Source organism: Syngnathus acus, chromosome 6, assembly GCF_901709675.1.
Source record: "Syngnathus acus chromosome 6, fSynAcu1.2, whole genome shotgun sequence".
Classification (NCBI taxonomy): domain Eukaryota; kingdom Metazoa; phylum Chordata; class Actinopteri; order Syngnathiformes; family Syngnathidae; genus Syngnathus; species Syngnathus acus.
The window spans coordinates 860,729-869,838 of NC_051092.1; positions in this window are offsets into that span (position 1 = coordinate 860,729).

Genomic DNA, 9,110 nt, shown 5'->3' on the forward strand with positions numbered 1-9,110 from the left:
AGCACAAACCAGCCTGTCAAAAATAAAATGAGACTTTTCATGTTTGAGGGCTGCAATTGCGGTTCCTGCGTGATGTTTTTTTCCCTCCGCACCGACCTCACGCTTTGGGGTCGGCGAGCCGCTTAACCCGGAGCCGTGGAGCCGGCCCATTGGCCGAGCCCGGCCTGTTTTCCTGCCTCGTGCTGAGCGACGGCGGTCGCGTGCGTGCGTGCATGCGTGCGTGCGTGCGTGCGATGACTACGGTAGCCTCCGCATCATTATAACGGCTCCTCGGGCAACCCGGCCAAAGATCCTTCAGAAATGTGCACATCCTTTCCCTCATAATGACTATGTTAGCTTTCCTCAAGTTTCCCGCGCTTAACCACCACACTAGCCGAGCGCCACTGGAAAATCCCTCCAGCCACTATCACGTAAATAGTTTTCAACAAACTGGAACATCTCAAAACAGGGCACCTTGGGCAACACCATTTGACCCCGCCTCCTGCACAGCATCCCAATTTGATTAAAAGGCAATCTGCTTGAAGCTGTTTAAAATAGCGCCTCCCTTTCCTCCAACATCAAAACAAGTACAGGAGACAGTGGAAATTTGCTCTGTAGTTAACTTGCAACAGCCATCAATTAGTTTTACAATTGGGTCACTGTGATGGCATCACTTCAATGTGACTCAGCAACAGGACGCACGAGAAAACAGGAAAGTTGGCCGGATCGGCCGGCCGGCCACCGCCACTCTTATCTCGTGCGAGTCGGGCGGATTACATCAGTCGGGCCTGCAGGGAGTCCAGCCACGAGGTCCGAGGGGACCTGGATGACTACCCTCGTGTGACAAATAGCCCCTCCCCTTTTGTCGTGCGAGTCCCGAAAGGAAGCCGAATTGTAACTGCCAACTTGTCCAAATTGCTCGGCGCCCCCCACGGCGTTTGTTTGCAGTGCCGCGCGCCCTGACACTGATAGCCGTGGACAGCATCCATCACTTTGCATAAACGTCTCCGTGGCTCGCGTTCAGCTGCGTGTGTGTGTGTGTGCGTGCGTGTGTGACCTCCCTGATCCGCAGACTGAATGAGACAGTGTTTTATTTTGAATGTGAGGAAACATAAAAACACACTTCTCCTTTCTCCGTGTGTTGACTGTATGTACACGGGAGGGGGAGGAGGTGGCCAACCCCACTCGTTTCACTTCTCAGTGCGTGTCTGTCATCCCACCCAGCAAGGGAAGGGAAGTGGTGAGGTTGCTTGGTTGGTTGGAGTGGTTGGGGGCCAGCTGTGCGACCACAGACTTGTGAGTGTGTGGGAGAGAGAGAGAGGAGGGGAGGGCTCGGCGGTCCTTATTACAGACCCGACTACACACTGGGCCTCACAGACAGCCACTTACTAGCAAGTAGCAGCAGGAACACAGCAGCCTTTGTAGCGCAGCGCAGCGTACAGCTCACCGCCAAAATTATTGGAACACCTGGCTCGCTAGTACGTTGACACAAATTGAACATGGAAGCAAATAGAATGGCGTGTTTTTGACAAGACCTTTGCAGTGTGTCCATTGGAATTTTGTCCGTGCATCCAGATGAACATTTGTGTGGTCAGAGGACGGTCCAAATAGACCAAGATGTCTCGTTAAAATAAAAATGGACACTTGTAGTACCTATAGCCTCAATTGTATGTAATTGTGGTGTGTCTCAATACTTCCAATAGAGTACAAGCGTGTTGTTTGGATGACTTGTAATTTGCTTTTAAATGAACAACTGTGTGTGTGGGGGGGGCGGGGGAGGGGGGCAGATCCAGCTTCTTTTATTTGCCTGCTAAATTTGTTCTTTTTATGTCAGAAAAATACAGAAATTATTTAGGCTCATGTAAAACAATAAAGAGAAAACCAAATATAATTTTACTATATCTAGCTATTTTTTATTTTATGTAATGTAAGGAATACAGTAGTTTCAGTAAAAAAAAAAATATTTATATATATTTATTAATATATATATATTTTGTTAATGAAAATGTTTTTTCAATTTGAGTTATTCCATTGATTTTATTTCATTACAATAACCTTGGTATCCAGAAATAAAGTCCAACTTGGAAGCATCATGGCCGCTTGTTGCATTAAAAGCAGATGAAGTCACGCAGACAGATGACAAACAAACGTGATAAAGACATTGAGGCCTCCTGACAGTTTTGGCGGGAGTGATTTGCGGCACAGTTAGCTGTCAACTCGCATCAGCCGAGCGGTACCGCAGCGTCAGTCAGTCACATCACAGCACAGCACAGCACAGCACAGCACGGAGCGTCTCCGAGTGATGACGTCACTCTTTTGCCCCGGTCCCGAGGGCGATGATTTATGAGCTAATCTGGGTCTGTCTCCCCAGATCTCAGCGCTTTGGCTCCCGGGGGAGCCGCTAATGGGACAGTAGGACGGATCCATCACGCTTCCGCAGAAGCCCTCTCGGCTCCCGAGCCCTGACATCCATCTCCGTGATCACGCGCCACTGCCAGAAAGCAAGTTTGACTTCACAAACGCGCAGAGACAACACGCTCGCCTATTTCCAATTTGTCACGCGGCCAGAGAAGGATAATTGAGGCAACCTCCCACTATGCAAAGAGAACGCTAATCAGCCAGTGCCACTCTTGCAAACACCCAAGCATTGTTAGCGCTTTCTAATAGAGGACACATACTGACCTATTTTCGAAGAAAGCAATTTGTCCCAGCAAAATAAAACTAATAGGTGGCGAGATGAATGGATTGGAGTTGGCTCGACCGCCTCGCACTGCGCCACGAGCCACTAAATCACCAGATTATTAGTTTTATGAGCCAGGCCCATGAGAGAATAATTGCTAATGTTCCCAGAGTAACCAGGGAAATAAAGGTAATGGAGCAATTTATAAATTCTGATTGGTATACATGGAGAACTTCCAGCCCATCTCCTTTGTTATTTCACCGCTCTCGATAAAATACGCCCCGAGCCACGCAAAGGCAGAAATCAATACAATCAGAGAAACACGAGCGCCGCTCGCTTCTGCTCCTTTGTTATTTTTAGTGCAACAGCGCCTGATTTACGGTTATAAATCAAAATCACGCGGAAACGGGGGCAAAGTGAAACGGCAGCCAGCAGAGCACCAATCGCCGCAAAATTCTAATTTGGCTTTGGATCAGCATAAAACTGCAAATAGAAACAAGAAGCCGTGGAGGCAGAAATAACATGCGGGAAGTCATCAAAACTAATCACGGCCCCACATTACTACTAATAAAAAAAATACAATACCAGTGTTAACTCCTTTAATTCCTGTCTAAAAGTAAAACAAATGCCTTTTTGATGTACTTGTATTCATTTTGAAAAGCACTCCATTTCAAATCTTTCAGCAATACGCAACTGCAGTACTGGAAGACCTTTGTGTACTGTAACATTTTTCTGGAAAGGAGTCGCAGCAATTGAACTGGATCAAATGATCAGAAAAGGAATGACTTGTTTTCCAGGTTTGGTCATGTGACATTTGCAGGCTTTGGCACTGTGATGTCATTTTCAGTCGACAGCAAGTTCCAAAATGGCCGCCCTCTGCGATGAATAAGAATAGGCAGATTCTTCTGCTTCATTCACTCTCTAAAAAAAAACATCATATGAACCAGAATACCGTGTTTAGGCAAGTGGGGACGCATAGAAGAAATGATTCCAAAGACATTTTTGGACATGTACCCCTGTCTTTCACCCAATGTCACCCAAGCTAGGCTGAGGACACGACGATAGAAAATGGATGGAGGGAGTTTGAGCAAGAGCCTGGAACAGACTGTGTCTGGATCCCACTGACTATAAGTCATCTATCACAAGCAGCCAAATTCAAGAGGTACCAATTGGAGTGTGTCATACGGATGATTCGCTCCCAAAATACATGATGAGGAATTTTCCCATTTAGCGCTGCTGTGCTGTGGCTTGCCGGCAGGTGTTGGTCTCGCGGACGTGAACCCGCCACCATCACTCATCCTGCTGCGGTTTCCACATGACTTTCCATCACACGCACAGCCACATCCCCTAATTTCCAGCCCCCACGTCTCCGGGGTCGGAATTGCAAGCTGCACCGTGTCCAAACATAGTCTGAAATGTTGTGCAGATGTAGCCCCTTGTCATGTGGTTCATGAAAGTGGAGATTTATCTGCTTCGAGCTATGCGCCTCATACCGTGGGTGGTCGCGCCTTCCGCTTCCGTCAATTTGGAGGGCGAGGTCGGCGTAAACATCACGTAGGCGGCGCGCATCTACGCCCGTCTACGTGAAAACACTTCATTAGCGTTTGACGTTGTCGCAAGCGGGCGGGCACGCGCCGTCACGTCGCTGTGTTGAATTACGCAATGAAGTCAAGGTGACGGCAGGAAACAGAAGAGAAGGACGCATCTGTCACGCATTTGCTTTGTTGCCAAACACAACTGATGTCTTGCCACACACGCGTGCGACTTGACCTTTGGACTGCAGCTCTTTGCGCAAGTCAACATCACCTCATATACTTTCCACCCACTTCTTGTTTTTTTGTTTTTTTTTTGAAGGTGGAAACTTCTCAAGCTTCCACTTCCTTGTTTCGTTTGCACCACAACATTGTGATGTGCATGTGTTGACATTCGCCGGCTTGTCGTTAGAGCGTCCGTCCGTCCGTCCGTCCGTCCGTCCGTCCGTCCGTCCGTCCGTCCGTCCGTCCATCCATCCATCCATCCATCCATCCATCCATCCATCCATCCATCCATCCCTCCTCCTCAGGTGGTTGGTCTTTCACCGATTCAACAAAAAAACAATTTCATGTCCTCACATAGTCATCATGGCAGTTGTGAGAGTCTGTTTTCAGGTTCATCCATTGCCTCACATCTCCTCGTCGGAAAGCGCTTCAGCAAGCACGAACGAGCGTGGCCGTTCCAATCCCTTTTCACGCTGAGTGCGGCGCATCACTTAAAGGGAATTTTTGTTTAAAAGCGTCAAGCCAAAGTGTCAGTACAATGGCACCCGCGGCCCCGAGGAAGCCCCGACCGACGGCAGGAAGAAGCGAGCTGAGACAAGAAAATGGATTTTCCGACTGATGGATTCCAAGGCCGGATCTCGCGCTGATCTAAAGAGAACGGAGCGGTAATGGCGTGTTCTCTGATCCCAGCCGTCCCATAGCGTGCGGTTAGGTTTTATCCCGACGCAACAAGGCCCCGTAATAAATCTTGTCTTTACTCCCCAGCAGCTTGCCAGCAGCTGGGACTCGTCAAGGGAAGCCACCCCAAGCTAAATGTTATTCCAGCTTGTTAGTGTTTGAAGTCGCAGCGAGTAAGCGGCCGCCTGCCGTTTATGGCTTGTGGGCTCGCTCCAGAGAGATGCAGTCTCACTTTGCGAGTCGGGATGTCTCCGCCCGCCGGCCCGCGCCAGCCGTTCAAGCCGCAACTGCTGCTGCGAGATAACACGTCGACAAGAAAGCGGCAAACATGTGCCTTTGGCTCGCTGACTGACAACAGCACGCTATGTGTGTGTGTGTGTGTGTCCATGTTTTCACGCATCCGCCTACTCAAGCAGCACTGCGAACTACTACCGCTTCCTGTTTTATTTGCAAAACATAAAACATTCCTGCTCCCATAAATGAATCACGCGGCCCTGACAAACAGACTATAAATCGTTTGGTATTCCGCAACATCACCGACAATGCCGAAAGCTCCTCCGATGTCCAACATCTCCCAAAATTTGGCTCGGGTTCAGCAATTCCTTCCAGCCGACGAGTGTCAGTCAATCCCCTCGCAAGTCATCGACCGCATTGCGGCTAACCGGCATGTTTCAATTCAACTCTTGAAAAAGCACTTGGTGTGCTTTATATGTTATTTCAGCACTTGAACAAAGAAAGCCTCCAGATGTTTGACGCGTATCAAAGAACACGCAAGATGCTCCGTGACCATAAATGTTGATGAGCGGTATTACAGTCGGTCTTTGACAAAATGCTACAAACTGCACTAACATAATGGCTACATCACATTTGGTGACTGTAATTTGGTTCAACTGTTTCACAACCCCTTCCCCCCCCGCCCACTAAAATGTACTATCAAACTAAACATACTAAAGCCGAATGACACGGTCTGCATTTAAAACAATCACACAACTTTACCTTCTGCTAGCATAATGCTAACATACAATGCAAAATGCTAACGACTGGCTAACGAAAACCATAAGGCATTGTAACCCTTTAAGCAACAGATAGTTGAATGTGTCACGTAGACAGATGATACAACAATACTCATCAGCATATTTTCTTGATCCTCTGTGTAGAACGACGAATATTATTGCAGTCACAGTAGTAGTGAAAGTCTTCTTAACTGTATTATACTGCCCCCAGTGGCAAAGTCAAACAGAGTAGCAATATTTTAATCGTGACACACAAACGGTTTAATTTGTTCCCGCCATCTGTTTCCTGAACCGCTCACCCTCACAAGCCTGTTGAATTGTGTTCTAACTATATGTGACACCCGAGTTTGTGAGTGTTCTCTCTCTCTCGTGCAGTCCTCCCCCCAAACACACACACACGTACAGAATGACACGAGGTCAGTCGTGGTGGATGTGCGTGTCCCGGGGGGGGGTTGGCGAGGGGACAGCCTATTGATCAGCAGCGCTATTATCAGAGCTGAGGCTGTTTGTCATGCTGTCTACTCTCAGCGGGGGGCCGTCGTCTCTAATGGGCCGTGCTCTCCTGCACCCACCCGCCCGTCCTTGTCACCCTCCCCACACCTTAAGCACCATCGATCCCCTGGTATCCCGTCCTTGTCCCGCGGGTGCCCCGCCCCTCTGCCTCTCCCTGGTGGTGCATTCTGTCATCACTGAGAGATGTTCCTCAACACTTGCCCCTGTCACCTTGGCAACGACCAATTGGAAACAATGCATGGTTAAACTCATAAACCAGCGGTATACTCGTTACCAGTTTGACTTCATATTAACGGCAACTTCAAGTTACAAATCATCTTTCCCCATTGAAATAAATGGAGATTCCATTCTTCTGTTCCAGCTGCCCCCAAAATACGGAATTTGTTTTAATCAGGAAAATGGCACTCTACAATATTGTACTTTACAAAAACATGTCCTTTGTATTCATAAGCTCCTTTTGGTATGGCAATTTGGCCCCCTCAGGTGTCTGTCAAGGGCTTCGTGGGTCCCTCCTTTTGCAACATGAGATTTTTCCCAACGTAAAATATACGCGTTGGCCCATGAGTTCAAAGTATGTCCAATCCCACTCGGAGGCGGCGAGGGTCAATAACAGATGCGATTCCGAGCAGGCCTATTAAAAAGAAGCAGTGTATGTCAGTGCCATAAACAAGCCAGAAGGCAGGAGGGAGGGAGGGAGAGGTCGCGCCGTGCCGGCCGGCCGGGGGAAACAAAGTGATGAGGATTTAATGATATCCAGCTTTCAGGCTATTGATAGCCCAGTCAATGGGCTGCACCGTGGGCGTCTCTGTGATACACAGCAGATTAGCGGCTCTGTGCCACATGAAAACGTCAGCGATCGATAGGACACAGGGGAGAATCAATAGCGCTCTGACGACGACTACTGTGGCTTTTATTTGGTGGCTGGGCCCCGCTGTCAGCGTGCTATTAAGTGCGCCCGCCCATAAAGCAAGCGCGCAGCTGCGGCGCTCCGCCCGCCCGCCCACATCCTCCATAATGAATATGAATGCTCTGTTCGCTCGCACGCTCGCTCTCTCTCATTACACGGCTTCACACTTCGCCGAGCTTGTCTTGCGTGGAATATGAATGACACCTTTATTGGGCTGAAAAGCAAAAAGCTTCCTCGCACAGGTGAGAGGAACGTAGTCCCACTTTGCCTTCCACCCAACGTGCGGGAGGAAGAAAAGCCTTAATTGCGTGGAATCGGCGCAATATTCAGACGCGCCCCAAATAGCATCATCACAATTACCTTGCTTGTCACGCTTCATTATAGTGCCAGAGATCTTCGATTAATTAGCATTATTGTGCACACCGAGTGAGAGGATTGGACAGTAATTACATTAACCTCCCTATCACACCTTGTCTTTTACAAGACATGTCTGAGCAATAAAAAGATTGCCGCCGCATACACGATTACGCTTATCCTTGACAGTGTCTGCCTTCTAAATTGATCCAATTAGCCATTAGCGGCTAATTTAATTACTCACTCTCTCCATCTTTCTGTCCTTGCCGCCGTAATAATCAAAACGCCCGAGCAGGTTATCGGCGGGACATGAATCTGATATCTGAGAAAACACAGATGAGGAGACAAATTTCATCCTGAGAACGCCTTTGAGTGCAGGCAGGTGTCTCATTTTTGTCGCGGGCTGCAGCGTAGTCATACTTTCCTTCATAGGGACCGTCAACCCAAATAAATGTATCATATTAGATACAGTATAGGCCACACAACAAACTGATAAATAATTCGTTTTGAAATCAAAGACTAGTAAAAACTGTTCAATTCTTCGAAAAAGATGAATGGGAATATAAATTGCTAGCAACATCTCTCTTTAAAGTGAAGACAATTTGCAATTTTTCTATTGACACAAGTCGATGCACAATTTGTCTTTGCGGGCCACATAAAATAACGTGACGGCCCGTGTCTGGCCCCCGAGCCTTGAGTTTGACATCATCACCGTTCTACTTAGTATTCAGTAAGCATCAGAGGAGCGATGAAAGTAGAAGAAAAAAAATCATTTCTTCTGTTTCTATATTGGAGGTGGGTCAAAAATGCACCACCCCAGGGAAAGCGGGGTCAAAAGTAAAAGCGTGAAAAGTTTCATTTCAAAGCTTGATGAAGGTGTGAGCTGACTTCAATGAAAGAACATCCCCCACGTGATTAGCATGCACGGCGCAGCAGCCCGGGAGTTGATATTAGTCCAAACGGTGGTTGCGCACACACACGAGTAATCTCACGCGTTTGCTTGTGAGCGCGGCGGCGGCAGACGAGGCGCAATCTTGCTCGCTTGAAGGGATAATAAAGGTTGGAGAGGTGCGAGGAGGAAGCCGCTGCTCTGGCAGACACATTTATAATTGGCACGCTGGCAGAGAATGAGAATGAACTTCGGGATTGGATCGTCTTTGTAACGTTGAGATGAAACTCGGCTCACAAATGGAGGCCGGACGGAAGGCCATTAAAATGACATCGGCTGC